This window comes from Podarcis tiliguerta, assembly GCF_965153285.1.
Source record: "Podarcis tiliguerta genome assembly, chromosome: 3".
NCBI lineage: Eukaryota > Metazoa > Chordata > Lepidosauria > Squamata > Lacertidae > Podarcis > Podarcis tiliguerta.
In genome coordinates, this window is record NC_139536.1 from 6905340 (window position 1) to 6911339 (window position 6000).

General features: G+C 45.6%; 1 protein-coding gene across 1 annotated transcript in view; it reads left to right on the top strand.

Annotated features, from left to right (window-relative positions):
• BLK (BLK proto-oncogene, Src family tyrosine kinase) overlaps positions 1-5672 on the top strand; it is an 819573-nt gene extending 813901 nt beyond the window's left edge. The window contains exon 14 of the mRNA XM_083432681.1: positions 5589-5672. The gene's annotated coding sequence lies outside the window, so the exon portion shown is untranslated. The remainder of the gene's footprint in view (positions 1-5588) is intronic.
• The last annotated feature ends 328 nt before the right edge of the window (positions 5673-6000 follow it).

Below are 6000 nucleotides of genomic sequence, written 5' to 3' on the forward strand. Positions count from 1 at the left end.
ATCATGTGGCTGAAACATCCTGATCAGTCTATTAGTACTTCACGTACCTTGTTTGTCCTTCATCTTACCTTTTCCAGGTTAAACAAAGTCCTAGCTTTCCAATATTTTTTATTAGGAGATCCCTTCACCAACCTGGCCACCCTACTCTGGACAGCTTCTTTTTCAGTGTGGTGTCCAGAACTAGCTACAATGCCCAAGCTGTGTAGATCAGAGTGAAACTATAACCAGTGCATTTTTCCCAGGGGGTACTCAAAGGTATGCAGTACCAGGACATCTTTTTTGTTCTTACTCACTGTAACAACTTCATTGCAAGTTTGTTGTTTAGTCGTGTCCGACTCTTTGTGACCCCATGGACCAGAGCATGCCAGGCACTCCTGTCTTCCACTGCCTCCCGCAATTTACCAAGGTTCATGGTTCTTACATTCCAGGTTCCTGTGCAATATTTTTCTTTACAGCATTGGACTTTCCTTTCGCTTCCAGGCATATCCACAACTGAGCGACCTTTTAGCTTTGGCCCAGCCACTTCATCAGCTCTGAATCTACTTGTACTTGTCCTCCGCTCTTCCTCAGTAGCATGTTGGACGCCTTTCGACCTGAGGGGCTCATCTTCCAGCGTTATAACTTTTATATGCCTGTTGTCTTTGTCCATGGAGTTTTCTTGGCAGGGATACTGGAGTGGCTTGCCGGTTCCTGCTCCAGGTGGATCACTATGACCTGTCCATATTGGGTGGCCCTGCACGACATAGCTCATAGCTTCTCTGAGTTATTCAAGCCCCTTTGCCATGGCAAGGCAGTGATCCATGAAGGGGTCATTGCAAGTACCAAATCTATTTTTATGGAGGGGGCGGGAGAACACTGACTATAACGATTCATTATTTCTTTGTTCCTGCAGCCTAATATTAGACTATCTTAGCAGGCAATTGATGGCACCTGTTTAGCTAATAATGAGCTGAGATAATGAGATAATCTCACCTGTGCTGCAGCTAATGCAAGTTTCCCCAATCTTGTATGTTTTTCTTTTTCTTTTGTACTTAAAAGCAGACTTTTACATTTCCAGCTTGATTTTGCACTTGTTGCAGCTGCTATTGACGCACCCAGTGCCAGTCTTCCACCCCCCCCCTTTTTCTCAGAGCCCAGAACCATCAGAATAAATATTGTTTCATAGATTATGGCAAGAATGTGCCAGCTGCCTGATGGGGAGATGAATAGGCAAGCATATGTTGAGCGAGAGGGTTATTAGCAACAGTGCAAATGCAAAGATGGCAACACTGAACAAAAGGTCTACAGATTAGGGGCAACATCAAAGAGAATTGTGTTGCAAAGTGTGAAGTAATCTCAAATGCCATATTCATGTTTATTTCACACCCTTATCTAGAGAGCTACTTCAAAGACAATGAAACCTGACCCATTAGGGCAGCCATCTTGGCATCCCACCTGCATATATAGGCATGAACTTTGTGAAGGCATCACCATTGCCAGTTCATCCTTGTGACTCCTTTCAGCAGCACACAACACGTCTTAGAAGAACCATGAAGTTCATCTGTCTTTTCTTTGCTGTGGTCTTCCTTGGCATTGTCCAGTCTGATGAAGCTGATCTGGACCAAGCAGAGAAGCAAGAGGCAGAGGCTTTGGAAGATCTGAATGGTCCTCAGGATGAAAACCCAGCTGGTTACGATGAAGCTTTGGAGGATGAAGGTGATTGTAACGTATATGGTGGGCAGGACTGCATTTCATTGGGAAGAGGTCACTCATTGATCTCAGTTAGAAATACTGCTCCTTGGCTGGATCATGAGCTAATGATAGTATTTTCAATGGTGATTAGTAGTCTGTACATGCTCTTAGGCATGGTCCTCTTGGACATTACACTGAAACTCTCTAATATGTTCTGGAAGGAATGCTGAGTTGGACTCAAGTAGCTACCTCCTTTTCTGCAGCACTGAAATTTCTAGCAGGGCCTGCTAAGATGTGAGGTGGCCAGCTTGTCCCCTGCATGTGGTCATCAAAGATGTACTGCTTTCAAACATGGCTGAAGCCACTGATGAGTGGTCTTCCATTATATCTGATTATCAAGGCTATATTTAGTGGTACAGCATCTCACAGATAATTGTCTGAAATAGGATATCACCTAGTGCATTCTTCCCTGAGTGGTTTTGTTTCTTTAGCATTTGAACTGTGTAAGGGGGATACACAATGGATCAGACACATCTGTGCTTGTTACAGTGGAGTGGGGTGGTCTTAGGTCTGAGGGAAGAGAGGTTGTTGGCCTATGTTGAACCTCACAGAGCTAAGCCCGCACTCAGAGAGCCATGTGCAACCAGAAAGTTGCTCTGCGCCCCCTGCTGTTGATGGGACAGAAAGCAAAATGTCCAAGAAGGAGCTTAAGGCTTACAGTAAGCAGCCGAAATAATGAAACATGTAATGTAAGTTCTGGATCTGGTTAAGAGGGTGGTGGCATGGTGGCTTCTCAGCACAATGAGGAAACAGAGGAGGTGCTGAAGGAGCAGGTGGGTTCACTCCTGAGCCCAGACTTGCCCATCAGAGAGATCTCCTAGTCTGCAGCTGCTCCTGCTGCTTGGGAAATGCTGAGCACAGGACTTGCAGTGCACATTCTGCAACATTGCCAGACAGACGGCTGTTGGATGCCTGGGAAGCCTTGTGCAAGGGAATTTTATCTGATGCCATTATGGGCCCTGGAGTTGGGTCTTCCATGCACATAGAAAGTTCCCTGCCACAAAAAAGCCAGGAAGTGCAGTGTGACTTTCTGTTGTGCGTTTAAATGCATGACTCCCACCTTACTTTTGACATGCCTTCCCCTCCACATGCAAGTGATGCAGACAGGCAGCATGGTGCAGTGGTCAGAGTGTTGGGTTCAAATCTTCACTCAGTCATGCATCTCGTTGGGTGACCTTGGGCCAGTCAAGTTGAATGCGCTTTGGGTTGAGCGCATTCGAGTTGCACTCCGCGGCAACCCAGAAGTAACGGAGCGCGTTACTTCCGGGTTTCACTGCTCACACATGCACAGACGCTCAAAATGACGTCACGTGCATGCGTGGTAGCGGCGAAATGCGGCCTGCGCATTCGCAGACGCGCCGTCATGCCGTTGCATCTTGCGTTCCATTTGGGATGCGAACGGGGCTCCGGAACAGATCCCGTTCACATCCCGAGCTACCACTGTATTTTCTTTTCACTGTAGCCAACCTCACTGGTTTGTTGTGAGGATAAAAGAGGGGGAACCATTTACGCTACCTTGAGCTCCTTGGATGAAAATGGGGGACAGAAATGCTATAGTCAATAATGGGGCTGGGGGGTTAAGGAGCCTTTCCCCTGCTTGCTTCTGTCTTCCTCCACCTTCCATCCATCCAACCAGGCAACTGCTGGCTATGGAGAAATGAAAGCCAGAGAAATCAGAAAGGCAAAAATGATGAATGAATAGCTGGCTACTCAACGGGGACTTGTTATTACAGATTCTGTTTGATTCATGCTGACTAGCAATAAGAAAGGCTTCCATTCATCAAAAAAATCCCATTCATCCCCAAAACGAATGTTCACCACCAGTGTAATCCGTAAAGATAACATCATTTCTGCTTTGTGTGAATGCTTCTAGACTTCTGTGTAGCAGGTTCCATGTAACAGGACTGTTTTTCTCTGAGCAGGAAACATGAAACGGAAGAATGGTACCAATCTATGTGAGAGTGCTGGTGGTAAATGCTTTTTCGCCTTCTGCCCTCGTGGATATATGCGCATTGGAAAATGCGGCCGATTCCGTCGCTGCTGTAAAGGTGAAGTCTGCATTCCTCATTAAGGCAGTATTAGTAAATGTTTATTACAGCAAAAGCGGGGTGCACAGGTCACCTGCCTGCACGTAGAATCATAGAAATATAGAGCTTGAAGGGACACCAAGGGTCATCTAGTCCAGCCCCCTGCAATACAGGATTCTCAGCTAAAGCATTTCATTTAGAAATTAAATGGATGACACAAGGATACTTTGGGTATGGCTGCCCAGTGGTGGACTGTGCCCATTGGGACTGGTAGGGAGGAAAGCAGAGAGACCTACTGCTGCTGGCACCAAAGACAATGGCAGGCAGTCCAAGCTAATTCTTGTTTGGTCCCCATCTTCCTCCTCTCTTGGTTCTACTGGAGCAAAACCGAGCTGGAGGAGGAGGAGGAAGCTGATAGTCAGGGCCAACATCTGGACTGACTGCAAGGAAGAAGGTAGGGCAGCTGGCATGAAGGCTGATTGAAGTCCGACTGAGGCTTGTGAGGAATGCCACAGTAGGCCCGGTAAACCAGCCTTCTCTCGTGCTGCCTGAAATAGACTCTGGCTTTTGACACCTGAGATGTACCTTCTCTTTATTTTTGTGGTCATAAGTTGTTTTAAAATGCTTTCAACCCTGAGGGTTTATCAAACAGAGCAAACAGCAATTTGGGTTTTCTCCAGGTTGATGCTTGCTCTGATTTAGCACCAAAGAGTGGGTTTTCCCTGTGAATGCTGTGGGGCAAGAGGAAAACCACGTGGACCCATGGCTAGAAAGTGTGGGTCAAGCAGAGTGTGGGTCTTCCTAGGTATGGGACAAGTGCAAGTGTGGATGAGCTCTGAGTGTTAATTGCTATAACTCACCGTTGGACCGTCGGGTGAAGGGCAGCTATTTAATTACAGGGTGATCAATGTCATTCAGTGTAGACCCATTGATTTCAATGGGCATGCTATGAGCATGAGTGCTGGAACTGATCCAGCACATATATGTAACACTATACATTCTCAAAATATGAATAATATCACCTCTTCCTCCCCTTTTCTTTAGCAAACTGAAGTAACTGAGAGGAATTTCAAAGCTGGACCATTGGTTGATCATCCACGGAAGAAATTTAATTTCAAGTGATCATCTCTCTTAATTTGGGCTCCAAGGAATCTGACATGGCGCGAGTCTATCCTTGCTAAGTCAAGAATCTCTTCCTTCCTTTCAGCTGTTACTACTACAAATAAACAATCAACAGAAACATTTTTGGTGCATGTGCTTTCTTATTCCTTCATAAAGAACAACTCATTACCCTAAGAGATCTAGTTATGCATGCTTCTGGCCAGGCTAAAAGCCAAGTAACCAATCAAAACACCACTCCAGAACAAGAAATTCCAACAGTATGATGTTGGCAAAATATCAGAATCTCTGGGCCAATTCCTGGCTCTCCACAAAATTAGTGCTCAGCTCACTGAAACAGGCAACTCAAAAAGACCATATTCATTTAGAGGGAGGGAGTAAAAACAGGACAATTCAAAATGCTTTGGAAAGAAGCTGTCTATTTAAGGCCTGGCTGAACCCCCTTGAGAATGACCCACTTAGAATCATAGAATTGTAGAGGTGAAGCGATCCTGGGGTCATCTAGTCCAACCTAGCAAATACTATCTGGTTCTTCTTTCTCAGGGGGAGCCCAGGGCATTGCAAAAATCCCTCTGTGGTGTAGTGGTTAAGAGCGGTAGTCACGTAATCTGGGGAACCGGATTCGCGTCTCCGCTCCTCCACATGCAGCTGCTGGGTGACCTTGGGCCAGTCACACTTCTTTGAAGTCTCTCAGCCCCACTCACCTCACAGAGTGTTTGCTGTGGGGGAAGAAGGGAAAGGAGAATGTTAGCCGCTTTGAGACTCCTGAAGGGGAGTGAAAGGCGGGATATCAAATCCAAACTCTTCTTCTTCTCTTCTATTAATTTGGGCGAGGAAAAGCTAAACAAATAGAAACTGCTCTGCTTCTTTCATTTCAAAAAACAATTACAAGCTTTACACTGGACAGCTTAGTTTCTGCTGGGTTTGTTTGTATTCAGGGATGGAAATGCTTCAGTTTTACATTTCAAGCCAAATCTCCCTCTTATACACTCTGTGAAGTTACAAACAGTTCTGGAATGCTTTTTTTATTTTCAAACAAAGAAGGGGATTAAAAAAGAAAACCCTTCACAGCTCTGGTTTAAGAAAAGAAAAATCACACGGCATTAAAGCAACCTCGCTTCTT